Here is a 23,080-nt window from a genome sequence, read left to right on the forward strand (position 1 = left end):
GAAATTTCAGCGCTAAACTGATTTCCTTCATTTCCTTTGCATAATATAAAGCCTGTCGCATGTGACTACAGCACATTATGTTGCTGCTTACATAAATCAGGCCGTGGTAAAAATTACATAACCATCGTCGTTTGTCACTGCAGAGGATGCAGGGAGGGAGCTGTGAGAGCAGGGATCCATCAGCTCACACCAACCCTGCCAACAAGAACGACATGGTTTAAAATGAAACACCCCTGTTAATGGAGGGAGTGTTTCTAATTAGGAGAGCAAGCTGGTAAGCAGGAATGCTCCACCAGGGCACATGAAACCGAAGGCAAGTTTATTAAGCAGCAAATAATGGAAGTGGACCCTTAACCTGAGAAAAGTCTCCATCTCATCCCCTTAGCCCACTTATCCCATCCTCAGCTCCCCTAGCAGAGTTTCACAGCGGCCCACGGAAAGGCATGTAAATCTGGCCCCCTTTGAGCAAGCAACGGGCTCCGGAGAAAATAAATCTGCCGAGGTTCACGGTGAGTTCAGCCAAGCCACAGCTCGAGGCTTTCTCTCCCTCTTATATTCCCTCTCTCTCTCTGTGAAACTGCTGCTGTCTCTGTCAGTGCATCCCTCTTTCCATCCCCACCTTTCGCCCTCTTCCTCTCCCTTCGTCTCATTCTCCACATCGCTCCTATGCTCTTTTTCCCCACATATTTGGTAATGTCACACACAAACAACACTACAGTGATGTCATTGTTCTGATAATGACCTCTGGGAGGAAGAGGGACAGTCCCCTCACATGTGTTGTGTCTGGTCTGGTTTGGTTGAGTGTCTGATTGAATCTAGTTTAGTCTAGTTTGGATCTAGCTTGATGCACCACTGTAGGCCTCGGTTTCCCAAACCTCGGACTGAAACCCAGGATGTTCTCTATGGTGGGAACCACATGACAAGAGTAATCATGTTTCAGTGAGTCAGTCTATAAGGGATCAGAGAATAAAGTTTGGGTTTTGAGAACGGCTTTGACATTTTAGAAAACAGGGTCTGTATGTGATCTTATTTTCACAGCAGCTGTTTTGAACTTAACAGAACTTGTAACAGTCAGGACTGGAAATCCAGAGTAGCAGTGGAACAACAGCTTGCAGCGCTTTTAAAAAAGCCAGTGCTTTAGTTAACTTATGGAACCAAGCTTTGAGCCTGAAAGAATAGTTTGACATTTTGGGAAATACTTTCACTTTGGTTCTTGCCAAAAGTTAGATGAGAAGATTGATACCACTCTCATATTTGTCTGTTAAATATGAAGCTGCAGCCTGCAGCAACTTAAAATGTTTTATGGGTGGTCTGTTCTCAGCAACAAAGCCAAAAAAGCAAAAAGCATACTTCCCAAATGTCAAACTATTCCTTGAACTTTCTTTAAGAACTTTCAGTTTTGATATATAGTGTACTGTAGTAGAGTGGTATGAAACTGTCAGCAAGTGGTGTATAATTTTGATTATAATAGCAAACACATCCCACATGCTTCTCAGTTCGGCGTGATCTGCAAACATGATTGTTTACAGTCTAATGTCATCAGAAATGCAATAAAGTGCAGTTACAAAGTCTGACAAAGTCAAAGGTTTTGCTTGTGACCCCTTAATATGAAGCAATGTCCCTTTATGACGTGTATGCACACACACACACACACACACACACACACACATAAAAAAGACTAGACCAAAAAGTGCAGAATTTAGATGTTCTACTTTGTTACCTACGTAATATTCTCGTGAACTCTTGTCGGGGTCTGGAGCCCCAGGTTTGGAACCACTAACCACTAAACACTTTAAAGATAACCTGTACGTTTTTATTTATAATGTTAACCTATAGTCGTATACCCCCCATTTTAAGACGAATTTGTCTCTAAAATATTCCTTATTTGGGAATCTGTCCAATTTGTTGTATTGCAGCTCATGACCAGAAGTACAGTCTCATCGAGTTTAAAAGTCTCATTTTCATGCAAGAGAATATGGTTGAATATGGTGGAACAACCTTATGGCAATTAACGTGAAGACAACCAACAAATTTCCGAGTCATAATACAACAAAAAACATTTGAAACACCAACAGCCAGATGTCTGTGCTTCCAAGTAATTCACAATCACAGTGAATGCGTCCGTTGAGACCAACTCTCGAAGATTCAGGAAATTTTGTAGCTGATTCCAAGCAGAGGAGGCAGCATACTTAAATGACCTTTTTCCTATTTCAGCATGGACATTAGGGACAGTTAGTGGAAATAAATCCTGGCAGCGAAGATAATAATTTCCCATAGTTTTTTGGATGTAATTCTGGAGGTAATTCATCTTAGAAGAAAACAGAAATACACAGTTTACCTGTTCCTGCCAAGTTCCCGCCCACGACTGTGATATAGCAGCTGTTAGCAGTCGAGGCAGCAGATCCTTACGCTGAGTCGCAGTCATGTTTGTTTGTCGAAGAGTTCTTTTACTCGCAGTGATTTTCGTTTGTCCCTTCTCAAAAATCTGTACATGAACGGACCATTGGTTTATCTCAACACTGCGAGCAAAATGGAGTGGAGATGGAGAGTCAATCTGCGATAAAGGTGTGCAGTTCCCAAGCAGCATCTCCACAATGTGCTGTTACAGGAAAACTTGTTGAGCTGCACTCAGACAAGAACAAGGGTTGTTAGTCTGCTATGTGTAAAACTTTAAGACCAATTTGCCACAACATGGACTTTAATTTGTGTTTCAAAAGTTGTAAATATCGGTATTTAAATGACTCAGCAACATATAATGAGTGAGCAGAAGGTGTTGAAGTGTGCTGGTTTCCTGCTGATGGACACTTGGCTGTTGCAGCGCATTAATTTCGGGGCTTAAACAAGGCTGTCATCACCATCTATCCCCAGTAATGCAAGCAAGGCATCATCTAAACTTGTTTCAAGGCGAAAACGAAAATCTGAACAACCCATTTCATGAATCAAATCTTTTTCTCCACTGCAGAGATAGCATCTCGGAGCGAGTTAAGTGTTGTTTACTGCAGAGTCTCACTGGTGGATCATGTCAGGCAGCTCTGTGTTGACACTGCTAAGCCCTGTCTTCTGATGTAGCTGTTCATCAGAAATGGACAGATCGTTTTGAAAAGAAAAAGGAGGAGGAGGAGGAGGAGGAGCTCTGGTCACTGAGTACTTCCAGACCTCTAATGAAGACGGATGTGAGGACGCAGCGTCCACCCTAACCCTGTAAACTTTGACCTGTGACACAGCATAGCTCAAGAAGTCCAGCTTTTAAAACATAGAGAGAGAGAGAGAGAGGGGTAGGAGAAAGAGCTTTGGCAGGAGAAGACGGCTTCATTTGGGTAACTACGTGACATCCTTCCAACACATTCGCAGTTTCACCATCCCACTGGAGGAAACGTTTTAACACCATAAACCAGCTCAAACTGTGGAAAATATCAGCTCGCGGTAAACAAGCAAGAAAACAAAGGCCTCATTGTGGGTCCCCCAGGCCCGTTTCAGATCAGATGTATGAAGAGTCTCTGACCACGCATGTGCACAATGTGTCCACATTACACTGATATACAATACTGCTCATTATTTCAAATCACTGCTGCTCTGTTTTTGCTTCCACGACAAATTGTGTGAGTAACTGTAGGTAACCCCTCTTTGTCTGTCATTAGCTGCCCCGTGTCCTTATCTCTGGGTCTTAGACAAACCCCAACCCTCTGATATTACTGATGTCTCCTTGACAAGTTTTAAGGGTGTCTCTCAGTAATGTGCGGCTCATTCAGCAGGGCTTCGCTCTTAATCCCCTGACCTAGAAGAGGGAGGATTCTCAGTTTACACAGCGGGTGGTGGGAGTGTTAGATTACACTAAGACTGTAATTATTAGGCCTCAAGACTGATAAATAGAGGCAAACGCTAACACACATTAATGCATGAAGGTACACGTTCATGCACACACACGCACGCAATGCTGTAGGTACCAAGAGCGAGAAGCCCTGAGATTCTGCAGCTCTTTTAAGGACTTTTTTAAAACCTGTGTTTTTTAGTCATGCTGAAAGAGGTTTGCACTCTTTGTTAACCGATGAACATATAGCGAACCTTCTCACTCAGCATTTGCATTTTGGTTTGCAGAATTTATTTATTTTTTCCCGTGTGAAGGGAACCCAAAACAGGCGGAAAATGCAACAGGCTTACCAACTCATTCACTGATTCAGACCAGCGCAAACAAAGAAACTGCAGGTTTGAAAGTGAGCTTAGTCTTTTGATTCGCAAGAGGTTGCAGCTGGTAGAATCGTGCATGATTGCAGCTGTGTAATCTGTGTCAGTCAGGCTGCCATGACAAGGATTTTTCTTGATTAAATTGCAATAAACAAATCAGCTGGACCGTGCTGTGGCTAATTCACCTTTAAATAATATCCATGTGATGACGATTAGGGTGAGTTGGCTTTTTCAGCTGCAAAAGCAGAGAAAGAGGGATGGGTTTCAGTAGTTTGATGAAATATAATGCAGCATGATATGGTTACTGATGTGAAAATGATAAATGAGGGACATCCGTATTAACTAAACTATTACTGACACTGTAGTACATTTTGCTTTTTGTGTTCATTTTACCATGTGTTCGTGCAACATTACAGCAGTTAAAGTGGTTGATGTTAAAGTGACATGTGCAATGATCCCAAAGTGGCTACCGTAACACCTTACTGCTGAAATCTGCTGCTGAGATATATCAGAATAATGTTATGGTTGTCTGATCATCAGGTCAGGTTTATCTTACCCTCTCTTTTTCCATCAGAATAGCACACTAATTGCAGAAAACACAGATATTCATAGATTTAGGCTCTCATAGATCTTCACTAGGTTGTCTGAGATGGCTAAAAATACTGTTACGGACAACATCATGACATTAGCAAGGACCAGAATTTAAGTCTAATGTCTAGTCACCTTCTTGGCTATCAAAGGAAAATGGCCCACATGTGAGCCTTAAAAGAAGTTTGATAAAACAGAGAATCAACGCGAAAGGGCTCAATGTTGTGCAGTAGCAAAAAATCAAAGAGAGTGCAGTAAGAGACAAGACTGATCAGCATCACCAAAGCCACAGGGGTTGGAACTGACATAGCAAACACAACCAAACGGACTTGATCCAATCCACTCCAAACGACCACTAATTTCATGTTGCATCTTTAAGCGTGAATGCCCAACTGTGTTTGCGCTGTGTGCACTCTGACCCCTGTCTCTCATCCTCACGAACCCCCCCACCATCCTGCTGAGTTCAGCCCAGCTTAGGCCAGCCCACTCAACGGGACAAACTGCAGGCCCACTAATCAGCTCATTTAGAGCAGATCAATGGCACTGATGACAAGAGCCTAAGCGGAGACTGTGGAGCGAATGAGGGCTGAACAAAACACCCTTCTTAAACGATGGCCTCGGAGCAAATAACCCCCCGGGTGAGGGGGTCAGGAGGTTGGTGACCTGGGTGGGTGCGGCAGTGGAGGTGTCCGACTGGGCTTGAGCGGGGGGGTTTTGAGTCCCTGGTGTCCCCGCTGGTGGGCCAGCTGAACAAACAGCTGGGAACAAGGCCAGGCTTTAGCATGCAGAGACACAGAGCTCCAGCCACACAGGCCCGGTCTCCAGGCTAGACTTTAGACCCAGGACAGCATGAGGACAGTGAGCCGCTTTCTTCTCCAGAGAAAAGGCCATGTCTGATCGACACACATACCAAAACGAGCACATACAATCGCAACTGAACCCACGCACGTGCACGAAAATGCTTGCACACATCCGCATTCACACATAAAGTGTTTGCACATATGCATTCTTGCACGTGCACGCACAAAAGTGGACACACGGACACTTTCTCATGCGAACTCCATGAATTCACTTCACTCTCATCTTCAACAAAAGGCCTGTGTCTATCTGGCTTCTGCTCAAAATAACGCTCCTCTATTTCCAAGCTATTGATCTCCACTTGTCTGTTCCTCCACAGGACATTCACTGTTTCTATTCCCTTTGCCGCTCTCCAGCAACTCTAAAAAGTCTGGCCCTGTTGACATCACCCCAAGGATGGTCACATTCCAGGAACAATTCCATATCTGCACAGTGTTTTTCAAGATGTACGTCCTTTTGCAACAGAGATTATGTAAAAGCTTGGAGCACAGACAGCTGGAAATGGCTGAAAAGATGCTAGCTGCGGTTATTATAGGCTTGGGAAAGCTATTGTAAAACTATAGCGAGTGACAGAGGCTGTCCAGATTATAAACAGACAAGGACATTCATTTTGCCATCCCTCCTGCCCCCTCTTTGATGCCAAACAAAACACAGTCGAGCCTCGATCAGCTCAGGTCAACCTGAGTCGGATTCCCAATTGTATGCGCTCCAGTTCTGGCAAAACAGGGTCAGTGAAAGATATAAAGAGGTTTTTGGTAAAACACACACACAATCACACACAGCCTTGTTTGGGGGCAGCGGGGGGGCACAAGCTCCGATAATTAGTGGCACACATGAAAGAGTGGCTGCTCACTAGAAAACAAACTTCACTAGCGGAGCCCGTTGTTAGCAAGCTGACCTCTGAGCCTCTGAGTGGGCACATTGTCCCCCCGATGGATCCCCTATGACAGCTCGTCACTCAACTCAGCTGTCTCTATCGACCAATCGGGACTCAGCGCTGGCAACCCTCTGGGAAAACTCCGCCCACTGAGGGGACTTACGAATTTGGTGGGACGCCATGTTTTGACGGCAGTGGAAAAATGTTGCTCTGTGGCCATTACTACAGTGTGATCATTAGACTGATTATGACCATCTGTAATAAATAATGGAATATAAACATTCTGTCAGTGAACTAATTATGGGATTATAAAATGATTTATATACTGCACCTTAAAATAACTTGCCTCAGTTACGACATTAAAGGGTCATTTCACCGGTATTAGAAAAAAACAAAACTTTCTCAGTTACTTCTTGTGTTATCGAGCCATTGAAACATGTTTGGTTTTATTTGAAATGGTTGTGGGGTTTAAAACAATGAAAGGTGACATCGGGTTTGAATGAGTTAACAGCCTGAATAATCCAAACATAATCTAAAAGTAATTTCCATCTATTATTGAGTCCTAAATCTCTGCCAAGGCAGTGAGATAAAACTGACTCAGGAGTAATTTCTTTTTGGATTCTAGCGCTGCAGTCTTCCTTACCTTTGTCCTTTAAGCTTCTGTCAGTATTTTGTATAATATTCTCAAAGCAAGTTGGCTCTTATTGGCAACTTGGGAAGCAAGCCCTAAACACTGACATTACCTTATGAAGATGATAGCATGAACGTATTAGCAGATAACAGTTTCCTATTTGCCTGAAGATTTTGGCTCGTACTCTGGCCAACACTATTCACCCTTTAACCTTTAGCTCTGTTTGCTTAAGATAAATATCAGGATCTTCAACTGCTAAATGTTCCACTATGTACACCAGCTGGTCACTAACTTTGTCTGTCTGAAAAGGGACACTTTTCACATTACACACAGTTTAGACACAATTAAAACTGTCGATAAGAGTGAGGGTTTCTATTGGTTATTTGGATGAACTATTATTATGTGAGGAAAATGGGTCATGGTCAGTGTGAGTTATGAAAAGTCAAACAAAATGAGGTTAAATTCAGGTAAAAACACCAGCAGGCATCCAGTAAGCCACAAACACACACTCTGACAGAGCCTTGAAAGCTCCAGCCTTTCCCTGAGGAGCTGCGTGAGGAATCTGTTCACTGTTCATTCACTGTACTCGCTCCACATTGTGAGGAGACAAAGGACGGGGAGTGAGGATGACAGGGTGGAGGTTCACTCCTGCTGACTGCGTCTCCGGTTTCAGGTCCTCCCGGGGTGACCGTAGGAGGCGACCGTGGTCGACTGTATCTCGTGAGGAGGGAGATGGAGAGTGCGGCCTGGGTGCTGCACGTGAGGTTTTCATATGTGAGGAACAGCATTTTGAGAATCCGTATGGATCTCGTGGTGTGGTATGTCACACCAGCGCCCCCACCCCACCGACCAACACACACCATCATCTCTTCTTTAGTCTGTCATCACCTCGATGCCTTGGAGATGGATAAGAGGATCATTATTGGGCACTGGGTGCATCAGATTTCTGTTTCTGTATGCTGAAAGACCACAATAAAGATAAGTCGTTTACCTTTAAAGTTACTTTCAATTATATTTTCATGATCAAACGTTCAAGGGCATTGTCACCCAAACCTTCAGCTCCCTCTGGCTTTCTGAAACTTTGTAATGAGTATAGGCTCATTTGTTTGACTGTCCAGCCCCCAGCTTTACTGTTTTGGTTCACTCCAGCAGGAGGCAGACACAGTTAGCCACTAACTTGTGAACAAAGTGGAGCATTTAGCAGCATGAAAGCCAGATATTCTCCTCACAGGAGATGGTAGAGACCAAAACCAGAGCTAAAAGGGAGTGAATGTTGGAGCTACATCCATCAGCTGCACACAAACATGATTCCATATAAATGATTATGTTGCTCTGTAACTCCTGGATGCGCAAATAAGAAAGTAAATTAGATACTTTTTAAATAGTAACATGAACATTAAAGTGCAGAACTGATATTGAGATTCATGATATAATTCATCATAGAGCACAAATTCAACACATATGATCTCAGTGTAGTCTTAATAACTTGGCCAGAGATTGGTTATGAGAGGCCTTGTGTTGAAATCCACACCAAAAGGGAGTGACGGAGACCCAGATGCATGTAGATAACAGCTGTTTTATCATTTCAGCTCTGTACTCACTGTGTGCATATCACAGCAGTTTATAGCTTGCAAACTGGGGTGTGTTAGATGAGCATTTTTTTACAGTCCTTGACTGATGGTCCACAGCTTTATCTTTCTCCCTGCACGGCCCTCCTCTTACAAGAACGCAAACTGATCACAGGCTGTGCATTACTATCAAAAATGAAAAATATCCACCAACAAAACTAAGATGTGTGTTTTGAAAACTCGCAAAGCTCCTCAGCCCTTTTTTAGTGCAAAGAGAAGTCACGAGATTTCTGCAAAGAGTATTTTAAGTCGGCCAGCCGTTTATTGTGAAACAGGATGACATGGACAACTGCCTCCCCCGTTCCCGACCGAGCTCTACCTGACCCCGAACTTCCCTTTCCATAATTGGGGACTTCCTTCATTTCACAAGTCCTCCTGTGCCTGACTCCTCTGTCTTCAATCAGCACACCAAAACATGTCCTCCTGCTGAGCCACTAACATCTGATTCAGCTGTGTGAGAGCACCTAATCTGTGACGCATGGATGAGAAAACTGAGAGGATTAAAGGGGAAATAATTTTCTCCATGGCTGCTAAAACCAAAGTGGGTTTTGCTGCGGTGAGGAGCCGGCCCTTTAAGATCGCAGATAGGAGCTTTTTGTGTCTGCCTCCCATTGTCTTGTTACCTTATAAATCTTCCACGCCGACACCTGATACCTGATATCATGGCCCATTTGTCACCCGTGTTTACGTCTGGGATGTTGAGTGCTGTCGGGATTGGATGCAACCCTCCCCAGGGGTGTGGGTGCTGCTAGGACAGGCGACACTGTGAGCTGGGTGGTGGTGGTGGGGGTCAACTTCAGGGTGGAGGAGGGCCAAAGGAGTTAGGCCGACTCCTCTGAGCCGCCCTCAGGAAATACAGGTCTTATCGTGTCCCAGAGAGAGAGAAGAAAACAGAAGTAGAGCAAGTTAATGAGTGACAATTGCCGAATGCCGATGGGACTGGTTTTGTTTGCCCAACTTTTGAGATATCTGCTGTCACTGCGGCGAAATGCATAGGATTTTCAGTTTCACATCACACAGTGGTGTGGAGGTGAGAAAGTATGCAAGATCTTGCTTTGTTTCTCGAGACATTACCAAACAACATCTGCCACTTTTCATGTGTACAAGAGCAACACCATGAATGACTTTAAGAGAGGCTGTTCAAAAGTGTGTGCAGTTCTCCCATACGATTAAAAGGCCAGCAAGACAACATTACTAAAACTGCTGCAAATCATTAAACGCAGAACCTTTTTTCTAAACTTACACTCCTAGAATTAAAGATCCCCTGTGCATATGTATTAAGGCATGCACAAAAATTCTCCTTAAAACTGCAGCTGCTCCCTCTCCTTCATTAAAAATTCCAGATTATATGAAAAGATTTTTCATTTCACATGTTTAACTGCTGGGCACGAGATGTCTCCTCCTTCACTGTAAAATCCATTCTGGGTGTCTGTGGTTGGAGGCTTCAGGTGTCCACATCGCACTTGCTCGTGCTGAAATTGGCTTCCGAACTCTTTGAGATGTCACAAAATTTACTCTGAGCAGATGAATGTAATAAACAGCCTTATCGCCTCTGCACAGCGAAGCACAAACATTCAACTGTAGGAACAAGAAGAGGAATACATTTTTGACTGGACGGGGCTTTAAGGATTGTGAAGGTTTAATCACGATGAAATGACTTTGGTACTTTGGTGTCACAATTCCATTAAGGTTAAGAGATCTTCACAATGTTGTCACGCATAAAATAATCGGTGAGTAAAGAAATGTGGTCATCTTTGAACAGAAATTAGTATTTATTGTCAGTGGAACATGCAAAGCAACATGTACTGACCCGACCAACCACCTGTGCCTCCTTCTTCTTTGGACTGTGCACTATTTCCCTCTTTGCTCCAGCTGTAATCATACTTCAAACGACCACTAGAGGGCTTTGTCATTTGACCATAAACAAACACATGTTGCTTCTGGACATTTGCTGAAATGACTGATGCTGGCATTTGGAAGATTTGTCGTGTTGAGACAATAAAGATACACAAAAGGCAGAAGAGAGACTGGGGAGGCAGCGTGATGCAGCCAGGAGGAGCTTACAGCTGCAACCTCAGGCACAAATAATCCTGTCCACTGGGGAAGTTAAGCCCTAGTGGTCAACAGCTGTTATGGGGAGCATTTCCTGCAGTAGAGTAATGAAAATGGTTCACACTGAGGCCTGGAGAAGCAGGGATTTGATTCTGGAAAGAGATGTTACTGTGGAAGTCACCACAAGTGAAATTTAATTCACCTCCATTGTATTCCATTGTATTGAGCTGGTGTAATAAATCTCAGAAAAGGGTATCTCAAAATCATCTGCATAACAAGGTAAGGTTTTTAGCAATTTGGGTAAACAAATCTTTTACTGACTTTACTATAAAGTACTGACCATGTCTCAGATCTCTACCGCACAATATGCATGTCCTAGTTTATTCAGCAGCCTCGGCACCACCCCTCAACGCCTCCTCTCGCACTCCATCTTGTCCCGCGCACAATAACCCTCAACCCTCGGTAAATACTTGCAGGCTCTCTGGCATAAAGAAAATAGCTGAGCAGGGAGAAGAAAAGAAAGAATGAAAGAGGGAGGGGAGCAAGAAAAGAAGCGGAGCAAAGAAAAGATTAAGCTCTGGTTGAAGTACAGCTTTTCCAAAGCTGGCTCGGTTTTTGGCAGAAGGCCAGGGGAGGGAGACAATGCAATGCTGTGTGGATCCAGGAATCTATAGACACTCACTGGAGCATTGGGCTGTTGGTAGGAGGGTTAGGAAAAGCTGGTGTGTGTGTGTGGTGGTGATGGTGGTGGTGGTGGGGGGGTGCGCGCTCTGTTTTCCAAAGCCGGGCACACAGGACATTATGGGGTACTGGTGGCTGAGGCCAGTAGGGGAGCGTGGTTGAATTGCTGTAGTAGAATTAGTAGTGCAGTCACAACGGACAGAAAATATTGATGTGACAGACTCCATCAGGGGATGTATGGGGCTCTTACTGTACAGAACCCCCCACCCCCCAACACACACACCATCCCTCCCACAGTCCTTACAGCAACCCCAACCCTCCCATCACTGAGCCTCCATATCCCCCCAGCTCAAGGCTCACTCTGGCAGCACCTGCTCTGTGTCAGCGGAGAGCTGAGGGGGCTAAACAATATACCACAAACAATATGTCAAAGGACCATCTCACTGCGTCCCCCAGGCCTTTTAATAAGGAAGGACATGAGGAATATAACAACTGATTTTTGTTTTCCACTACTCGCTTTGTATTCTGTCCTCCAGTTCTCTCTTCACTTCATTACATTTTCATTCATTTCAATCAGCGTTTCATTTCCTTTTTCTCCTCACGGCCCTCTTGGCGGTATGAGGAGGGTCAAGGCTAATACTGGAAGAAAAAAAGTGAAAGAAAAAGAAGAGAGAAGAGGAGGAGGGGGAGGAGGAGGAGGAGGAAGAGGGATGGGAGAGGCAGAGAGGAGAGGTGCACCCCTCTAAGATCAAAGACTTGGTCCCATTGTGAGGACTGTACAATGGGGTCCTGCAGAGAATATGCTTAGACGGACTCCCACCGCCTCCTGCCCCAAGGCCAACTGACAACATAGCTGGGAGGGGGCATCAGGGGTAATTGGAGGAATGAGAGGGACTGTGTACAGTAAAGTACAGTTATTTCAGACAGGCCACACACACACACACACACACACACACAGTTATTCTGCCAGTGTGTCTTATTATAACAACAAACTTAAAAAAAAAAAAAAAAAAAAAAACGCTAAAAGTTGGGTAATAAGTCATCACTGCAGTTGACACCTTCAACGTTACACATTTAGTCATGTGATCAACTGCTAATTTAAACACGTGTTTAGGAGAAGGTCATGGTATTGTTTGAATAAAGAAAAAGTCAGCTTCTACTTCAAACATACAAAGTAACATTATAATTAAATGCACAATTTTAGCAGCGTGAACCTTTAAGCACAGGGGAGTCAGGGTCTCGTGAGTCTTGTGATGTACTTGTGATGATCATAACGTATGACTTAGGTATGGGGATGGGAGTATGACACATTTCCTGGAACATGGGACACTTGGGACACTTTTCAGTGTTTCTTTTGGGACAACTGAAGCAGAAAAAAAAGCATCCAGATGTTACTAACACAAAGACTGATTTATTTGGCAATAAATCAAGACAAATATAAATTCTAAAACAAAAAATGAGGATCCAAGGATCCAACTGCCAAAAAAAAGTCACGTCACGTCAATGGACCCCAGTCTCTGAAAAAATAAAACCCACAGACATTATTAGTTCATGATGTAATAACAGACTTATCTTTTATGATAAGATTTTTGCAGGGGTTCATATCGTTTTTATTTCTCTCTCTCTGTCGCACGAGTTGTGGCGGGAGTGTAACCACAGTCTTGAGCGTTGCAGTGACATGACATACAATATCCTGCCTTGACACAAGCTGCACTCGAAGTGGTAGGAACCGCCTCTCTGTACCTAAGATGCAGCAGCAGATTAACGATGGTATCAAGGCTTGCATAGGTTGCATAAAAGAAAAAAAACTAACAGAAAAAGTCCCCAAAGATCCCCCACAGAGGAGAGCTGGCGGTTGGGGTTGTGCTCTTACAGCTGTAACCACTGAATGACCTCAAGGCAGAGCTCCACATCCACACAATACAAAGAGACAAAAACTTCTCAGTTCCTTAAAAGGTCCCATAGCTGTTAGATGTTACCTTCTTTGCTCTTTACTTTTCGGTGTTTCAAGTGCTCAAGTGCACTTGTGACTTTGGCCCTCTTTCTACTTCCTTTTTTCTTAGTTAACTCCTTTTTCTACCCTTTCTACTTGCTTCTTCTCCTGTCCTTCTCCTCCTCCTCCTCCTCCTCCTCCTCCTCCCCCCTTCCTCCCCTCCCTCTCTAAGCCTGTGGGGCTTATCTATGGGGATGAGGGAGAGAGGAGAATGGGGAAGACAGGCACTTTCATGGCTGAGTTGGGAGCCATTAGCCCCCTGTGTGCTCGGCCCTGTTCTACCTCCTCTCAGTATTAATCTGCAGTGACAGCTTCACTGTTTACCAAATCCACCCAGGATCCTAGGGGATGACTGGCCGGCGCCACTCTGCTCCATTAACCTCTGACCTCCAGCGTTATGGCACCAGAGCCAGGCCCGGGGCTCGGAGTTAACCCGGCCCGAGCGACCGGTTGGACACCTGTCTGATGTCCGAGACAGAACCCCTGTCAAACAGAGACAATCTGTTCACAAAGATGCACCTCAGCTGGACTTAAATGGATGGTGCCGTTTACAGCTACACCTCATCCACCTTTTTTGTTTACATGTAGTTTATATTGACCCCTGATAAGAAGATGTAGATGTGGCAATAAAGTTGATAAGGAGATTATCATTTATTACAGGTGAAGACTTTGATTCACAGAGCGCATCAAATAATGCATGTACGTGCACACACACACACGCGCACACACCCTTCTGTGAAAACACACACCCTTCTGTGAAAACACACACCTTTGCCTTAAAGAAATTTAATCCTAAAACAAAAATGAAGCTTAAAAGAACAGTTTGATATTTTGACTGGGACCAGTAACTTCCTGGCGTCTCAGCTGGTTGCCTGACATCTGGTCCTGGCCAAGAAGTAACATACAACCCCCCCAAGAAAACAAACACTGCACACTGTCACACTAAGTTCATGTTGATTAGACAAAATGCTAATGTGACATATTAGTTATCAAACTTTAGTGGATCTGGCAGATCAATTCTGTTATCTTTGGGTGGGACGATCAAAGGCCGACCTTATCTTAGTCACACTGAGTGCTTCTAGTTTTTATGCTAAGCTAACCAGCTACTGGCCTTTGTTACATATGTACTGTACGTACAAATTATGGTGTCAATGCTCTCATCAAACTTTGGGCAAGGAAGCGAATAAGCACATTTCCCAAAGTGTCAAATATTTCATTTAATCTTTACCAATGTATGAGTTTAAGTCATTTCCTCAAGTCTGGTGAGTTTTTATGCTGAATGGCAGCCAATGGCCTCGTATGGAGGAGGAGGAGGGAAACGAACTGAGATACCTCTACCATGACTGATCTTGTCCAGACTCCAGCAGGTATAATGCAAACAGCAGAGTGACCTGAAGAGCCTAGGAAAATATAATTAATGCAAGAAATCCAAAATAAGTAAGCAGAAACATGGAGGCTGTAGTGCTGCTCCTTCTTTTGATTATATCCATCCACATGCCCTCTGATCCATTTCCCAGGCTGACCACTGCGTGTGAGGAGTATTACATTCTCCCCCTTTGAAGTATCTGCTAATCTCTCTTGAGATCAATCTCCTCTGCTGCAAAAGTTGTGCTCACGAGTCTTGCTAAGTATTAAAGCTAGACTACTGTAAGTGACGCTTGTTCTTGAAAAAGTCACAGATGAAAGGTTTTCGTTTCTTTGACTGACAGCATTTTAACAGCATTTCAATGGTTTTATTATAGAAAGTAAAACCAGAGGTGAACACAGTGTACCTCACAGGTCCACTCGCTTTTAGCTCCCAAAATATGAGGAGAAGCATGTCACCACAAAGACCGTCATCTGAGCTCATGATCTTGTTTGCTGTATTATCCTTGTTTCTTCACATTCTGTTGTTAATGTTAGTCTCGTTTTGGATGTTTTAAATTAAAATTCTGACCGTATCATACAAATTGCACCTTTACATTTCCTGTAAATTAAACCTCAGCCTCAGGCGCCAACAACCAATTTCTGCAGGCAGCTCCTTACTGTCAGTGACGAATTTCTTCATGAACTCACAATTTGTGATTTCTGTGTTCGTGTGTCTGTTCTGCTCTTCTTATTGGTTTTAAGAGGGCTGGACTCAGATGCGATGACACTCGTGGGACTGTTTGCCGATGTTACTGGGCTGCAATCAAAATTAATAAGGCCACAGACAAAAATGCGCAGTCACGATGAAACTAAAGATTTTTTTAAACTTGTGTTGTTGCTCAATTCCTGGTGAATGTGCAATATTATCAAGAAATACCAATGTTTTTCAGATTAGAGATATTATTATTAGATTGTGGTATGCAATATGCAGCAAACAGAACATATAATGCAGCAATACGCTCTATGCACCATGTTTTGGCTTGACGATCGGGCTGGGTTTGGGTTAACATCCAAAAAATCAGAATATCAATAAAGTTGTCTCATACTATCTGTGCATGTGGAAATTCTAATATTAGCCTTAAAATGGGTTCTGGCATTGAGGGGGAAAATTCTCAGGTATCATAACTAAATTACTCACCACAAACCAAGCTGCCCTGCACAACCCTGCAAAGCTGTACCCTCCTTTAACTTTAAAGCAGCTGAGACGGCACTTCGGCACAGATAACGCAGCGCTGTTCTTCACACTCTGTGGTAGGTGTTCCGACTGGGCTGCCCTGCTTGTTCTTATTATGTTATATGTTATTATGTCCTCGCGGTGTTACATGGGATCACTCTGAGCCAAAGCAGGTCTCTGGACAACTGACTAAGCAGCAGCTTAACAGTCACACCATAGTGTGAATGCAAAGCTTTGATTTTTGCTGCCTGTGTGAATCTAGAGCACGTGCGCTCGGCAAAGTGAGAAATGTGTTGAGGTTCAGTCAATGACAAAAAAAACCCAGCACAATGACTTTGCTTCATTGACAAAACTTTCTGATTTCTTTTTTAAGTAAAAGAGGTGAAAGGAGCGTTGTGACCCAATCATTAATTTTTAGGGCACATTATTTTTAAACTTGACATTTCTGAACAGCATATAATAAGGGTGAGGATTATCATCGTCAGGTGTGAGGTTTAGGCTGGACATTCAGTGTTCATTATGCTGTCTATGATGCAGTAGCTTTCAGAGCTAAAGTGTTAAAGTAACCACTATTAGACCAAACATGGAGGTACGAATGCTGAAGTTGCAGTGAGTGTGCACAATGTCACACAGTACAGTCATAACACACACACACATACACACATGCATTTCCCAGCAGTTTGTTGGCTTGCAAAGCAGCATGTGCATGCACACTCAGAGGCATGCTGTCTCCCTCTCTCACACACACATACACACGCGCACACACACACACGCATGTGTGCACACACACACACACACACACACAAACCCCTCAAGCCAAGCCAAACACACTCAGTCTTCTGACCAGACATGAGGAGTGACAAAGCAACACGTCCTTCCATCAGCGGCCCACACACTCACTCCCCCTCCCCAGGTGACCTCTGACCTCGATGACAACAGACTGTCATCGCCGTCACTCCTACTAGGTAAACACAGCGGCCTACAAAAACAGACATAATGGTGTGCTGAGGCTGCGTCTGTGTGTGTCGTGTATGCTCACTTTTACGTGTGTGTGTTCGGCTTTTTGTTTTTGGCTTGAACTTCACTCCGCTTTTTATTCAGTCGTAACGTGATCCAGTTTATCTGCTCTGCCCTTTAAATAACTAATTCCTAAAGCCAACCCACCTGTCGCCATGACCGAAGCTCAGTTTGAGCCAAAGCTCTTTTCGATTTTTCTGCTGAATGTTCAGGAAAAACTGAGGGTTAGAGCACACAACCGTTGCCAAAAAGAGAAATATTTACCCAAGGTGACGCAAGCGGTGCCCTGCTATTGAACCGCTCTCGGCTATATTTAGAAGTTCCTCACCAAGAGACCAAAGTGCTGCGCTCATCAAGATAACATGAAAGACATAAAAATGAGTCTTCTTAAGTAGATATACCCCCACATTACCCCTTCAGCCTATTTTAAGTCGACCCTCTCAGCAGATTCCCAGGAGTGGCTGCCGATGCGTCACCAAACACATGCTGAGGACCGAACCGCTTCATGCAAGCTAAGCTAACAGCTCATGTCCTTGCCTTTTTACCTCATGACCTCACCTTATCATCGGAGACATTGAACACACTCGGCATGCGAAATTTGGACTACAAACACAAACACACATGTAGCCCTCCTGTTTGCACGCTCTCCGTCAGCTGCTTTGTGCAAATCATACACAAATGTTTATGGGGTTTATTTTCCACAAATTAAACAAATAAAGAGGGGGACGGGGAGTTGGGTCAGGGGTGCAGTAGAGGGTTGGGGGGGCGGCGTGGGGGCTGAGCAAGGCTTTTGGATGGTGTACAAGTCAGAGTCTGGAGCAAGCTGAGCACTCCTCCTCCCAGGAGGATGGCCACGCCACGGCCAGCTGGAAGCCATTGACAGGAGTTTGGGGTTAGTGAGCAACAGAGGAGAGGGGCTTGATGGAGAAGATCACGGGGTCTGCCTGTCTCGATGAATCCACTTTCCACAACCAAAGTAAGACCAGAAACCAAGAAAGAGGAGAAGAACAAGTATGTGTCATATATTTTCATGCTGGGAGTGAGAAAGAGAGCGAGAGAGAGAGAGAGAGAGACTAAGCAGTGTTTAAAAATCATGAATCATCAGCTGCGTTTCCCGAAAGAGGCTTTAAAAAAAAAAAAAGATGAAAGAAAAAAATAGAAGATGGGTTTTATGGGTCATTCATGAAAATCTATAGTTTCCATGACTTTAGGAGTTCCAGTCATGAGAAAATATATAAAAAATGTGATCAAGTGTTTACAAAATTTTTCATTAAACTACTTCAGCACAGCAAAAACAGCTTCTGCAAATGTGTAGGAAGAAGACATTATGCCGATCTGAGTCATGTAGCACTTGACACTTTGGCGCAATCTATGAGCAAGTCAAGCATATGTTGAATTATTGCCCTTTTTTGCAGAGAAAAGAAAAAAATGGGGAAGTGGTTTTTTGAAACTTTCTCAATACTCAGCTCTTGATGGCTGCAAGAAGTACGTGGGTGTGCACTGATGTTTTGAATTTATCTTTTTTTTTTTTTTTTTTTTTTTTTAAGGTTGGAAAACGAAAACCACTCAATCTTACGTTTTGTCTCAAACTTTGTAGAGGAGATGTGGAAAAATAAAGCCAAAGAGAAAGAAAAGAGCGAGGGAGATGGAGAGAGAGAGAGAGAGACCAGAGGCCATTTAAAATCCCAGCTATGAAGACACAGAGGCTTAACACAAAACATGACACAAACATCCTCCATCTGTACCACTTCAAACCAACACCACAACAGGACATAACAGCCTGTGCAGCGTGCAGCTTTATCCAGTCAGCTCTGTGATTACTACATAAACAAAAGACAACTGCACAACATCTACTCCCATGACATCAGGCCTTTTCCATTGCCATTCACTTGAACAGCAACACTCACCACTTAAACATGCAAGTCTAATGAGTGAGTCAACAGTTACTTGACAAGGAAGAGGTCTAAGGAAAAAAAACTGTCCTAAATGGAAGTAGTCTGTGCTGGGCTTGACGTAAATAAGCTCATCCTCAAGCACCTCCTTGTTTACTCTGGTTGTTAAAAGCACAAACATGAATAAGTATTCCGTATCCTGAAATCAAACATCAAGTATTTCATTTTCTTGCAACTCTGTGTGCAACATGTGGAGTGCCTGTTTTCACTGGTTTACCTGCACCTCAACCACGCAGACAGCTTTTTTCCATTTCCATCAGTGAAAATGAGAAGAAGAACACGGCTTCCTTACTTCGAGATAAGAATTTCTTATAGCACCCAGAAATCTTGATATTTCTTACAAAGAAAATCTAACACTTCATTGTGAAATGTGCCACAAAATACCAAGATCAAGATAGGATGAAAGTTTTAGACTTTGGGCTTGAACCAGTTGGTTCATATAGCATGTGTACTGTAACTGATGCTTTCTCAAGACCTCATAGGAAATGTCATGATATGATGACCTTAAGATATTGCTTAGACAGGTAGCTCATGTTGTATGAAGCAAACAGTAGGTTTTAGGATGAAAAGTGGCAGTTCAGTCCAATAAAGCAACAATTTTGTTAAGCTAAGCTAACCATAACCGGGTCCTGCTTTCAGCTTCACGTCCAACATGAGGACATGAGAGTGATATCAAACCAATTTTGTAATCACTGGACAGAGCCAGGTTAGCTCTTTATCCCTGTTTCCTGTCTTTACACTCAGAAAAGCTCAGCTAAGCAGTCGCTGGCCGTAGTCTTAAATCTAACAGAAGGATGTGAAAGTTTTATCTCCATCTAAGCTTCTCATTTATCACTCAGCAGGAAAAAGAAAATTGAAATCACAATGTAAAGGCTAGCAATGTTTCAGCCATGTTGCAGTCACTCAGTGGGCCTTTGCCTGCACGAAATGCATTTGTATAGCAGGGGTACGAGAAGTACACGACATGTAATGCACTAACCAGCATTAGAAAAGTATGTCAGTGAACTATTTATGGTTGTTCTGATTTCTTTCTCCTTATTCTGCTGTAACTGTGTCTGTTACTGAAGCCATCATGCATAACAGTGAATTTATGTTGTTGCCATCCATCCTTGCTCTTGTTCAAGGGGATATTCAATTCCACAGTTCTCAAGACATGCTAATCCCACAGCACAGCAAACACAGCTAACAAATGATTACAAGAATATATAATCACAGCGTTTGGGTTTCCTGCAGCCATGCCCCTGGGACAGTGGTCACAGCTTGGTGGGAGTCTAGTCATGTTTTAACTCCAGTTGGCTTCCTCTCTTTGAGCTGATTAGAAAGTCTGTTGTCCATTACAGATGTTTTTTTGAGGGGAAAACAAAGTGATCCTCCAACTGACTATTATGGTTTGCACACGATCGCAGAACGGCACAAAGACATAACTCATCTATTCATGATGAGTTGTAGGTGCACGTGTGCCCTTGCATGTGCACCTGAAACTACATATTGCACTCACTGCAAGTGGAAAAACACCCGACAATAATGACATTGAAAGGAAGTGTACGAGGAAGCTTGTCATGCTTCTTTCACAAGTTATTGGCCCAGAAGTTCAAACTTCTTCATCTACTCAGACAATTCAGGCCGGTGACATAAGACATTCATAACGCTCACCTTCATAACATCACCAGTTATCACAAGAGGAGACTGCATTGAGTGGTACATACACGATGATGAGATCGAGGCGGGACCTCCAGGACTTTCCTTTGCCTAACTTGGTCACGGAAAACAGGTTTTTAGATTTTGAAAAAGATGACTGACAAACCTCAGCAGTGAGGAAAACATCTGGGCCAGGGTGTCAGCGTCCTGCACTCCTTCCCATAATTCCCTCATTCCTTTATATAATCATTAAATCACTGACGGATGTGAGAGAGGCGCAGCAGCAGGGGGCTGGGAAAAGACAAAAGGAAAAAATGAAGACAGAAAAAGAAATAAACAGGAAGGTGTTTTTCTGGCATCATGGCCGCAATACGTCCGTAAGCACAAGTCTGAGCGGCAGATAATGATGTGAGGTCTTATAAAAGGCAGATGTTGCTTTGACATCACAAATATGGTCTGTTATGACCGTGTGTATCCATGTGTTTGTGCTTTGTAATTAAAACATTTACAGACTGTGAGAGCTGTGCCTCTAATTCAGCGTCATCCATTCCAAAAATTACTCATCCGACACTTGTATATATATTTATATAATATATAACACTCACAAAGGTTTGAATATCTATGTCTGTAGGTAATGCACTCAAAAAGGCAAACATGAGTTACATGTTTTGCCCACAGTCAAGTATTCTGACTGTGATCAATTTATTTGTTGAGGTAAGAAAGCCATACAGTTGGTTTTTATCACCACAGTCACATCATTAAGCCCTCTCATACCAGATAAAGTTCTTTCAGTTTGATGCTGGTTGAGAAATTACTCTCTGGCAGCTTTAACTACTCACCATTTAAAAAAATATGTCAGCTACTTAGCAAAGTGATATCATAATTCTCTTCAAAGGACTGCAAGTTATCGATTTAACAGACTTGATTCTTTGTTTAATGGAGTGCTAAATTCACTCTACCTAAAAATTTTGTTTTGACAAGAGAAACAATGCTCTTTTTATGAGACTAATATTCCACTTCCTGTGTAGTCCCTGAACTCTATTGTCATCAGTATAACTCGAGATGTTGTGACATGATTTCCTTTGCTGAGCCAATTCAGTCCTTTTAAACTCGAGCGAGTGGTGAGCTGCGTCCACGGGTGTGCGGCCTGCTGCTAGAACCTGAAGTGCAGCACGTATGGAGGAAACCGTTCCAGTTGGAGAAATTGGATCCATCTATGGGGAATATCCTAAAATAAACCCCTCTGTTCTCCCATATCAGGCCTTGTATAAATAAGATAGCACTGCAGGCACACTGCACCATGGGAATTAGCCAATCCAGTCCTGTAAACATCAGCCAATGACTTCTGGCAGGCTGGCCGGCTCTCAGGAGGGGAGGTTCTGCGCTGGAATTCATAAATAAATCACTTTTCTGGGAGGATTATGTGTCCACAGTCCCCGTCCTCCTGGCCGACTCCCCCCAAAAATAAACAGGGCCAAGCAGAAATAGCAGAGTTTAAGCACCACTACAGGAAATTATCTAGGCTTGTTGCTATAATTTGGGGACATTATTTTCATAGCATTTGCATTTTAGTAAACCCCAAACTTTTTGAGACCATGTTACACAATCGTCTCCACCCCCCTCTTCGAAGTGCGACTGTACATTCCCAGTAACATGTGTGGAAACAAACATAACAAACCACCAAGGCGGATTAAGGAATCCTCTCTAACATTCTTTCTCCATTTCAGCTTCAAATACAGTAGTATTCAGCAGAAAGCTGAAGTCAAGTGACCTTTAGCTGCGTTGTTTGTGTTGCTTGTGTTGCTTTAGTTCAATGTTTATGCCATTAACAGGTTCCCAGAGGAAGTAATGCAGCACTATTTAAACCCACTTAGCTCGGCCCTCCCTAGACAAACACGGGGGCCAAGTGAAAGACACTGAAGAAAGGTTTGGATTGAAGTTAGTGGTGGAGCAGAAACAGTAAAATTTTGGAGTTGGAATTCAGTTATGACAAATGAAGCAGGAACCGATTTGATGATTTGCACATCAAAACCGTCAAGTCTTCCAGGGGTTTCTGGGGTTCCAGATTAAATTCTTTTTGGGAAGCAGGGGGTTGAGGTAGCATATAAACAATTTCAAGGGCATTTCAGTGAACACAATTTCAAACCGCCCAGCATACGTGTTGGTATACCATTATATTATGCCTGGTGTTAAGTTACTTCTTTTAAGTATTTTTACTTATCTACCGTAGTTTTTATGCACAGGTATTGTAGAAAGCAGGAATTCTGAAAATGTTCCAATTGAATGTGAAAAGTCCAAAGCATTGTCAGTGAGAGCAACCCAGGGTTTTGCAGAAACATCCAATGATGAAGTTCTTTCTGGTACACTTAATGTAGTAACTGAAATGCTCTTGAAACAACCAG

The 23,080-nt window shown here is 43.3% G+C and overlaps 1 protein-coding gene across 2 annotated transcripts in view; it reads right to left on the reverse strand.

The window, feature by feature from the left end:
- Positions 1–23,080, reverse strand: part of plekhh1 (pleckstrin homology domain containing, family H (with MyTH4 domain) member 1) — a 163,406-nt gene that overhangs the window by 59,212 nt on the left and 81,114 nt on the right. Inside the window, exon 5 of one of the 2 annotated variants that reach the window (XM_046412121.1) lies at positions 20,845–20,969. The exons of the other annotated variant lie outside the window; for it this stretch is intronic. The gene's annotated coding sequence lies outside the window, so the exon portion shown is untranslated. The remainder of the gene's footprint in view (positions 1–20,844; positions 20,970–23,080) is intronic. 2 annotated transcript variants of the gene reach the window in all.

This window comes from Scatophagus argus, chromosome 15 (genome assembly GCF_020382885.2).
Source record: "Scatophagus argus isolate fScaArg1 chromosome 15, fScaArg1.pri, whole genome shotgun sequence".
Classification (NCBI taxonomy): Eukaryota; Metazoa; Chordata; class Actinopteri; family Scatophagidae; genus Scatophagus; species Scatophagus argus.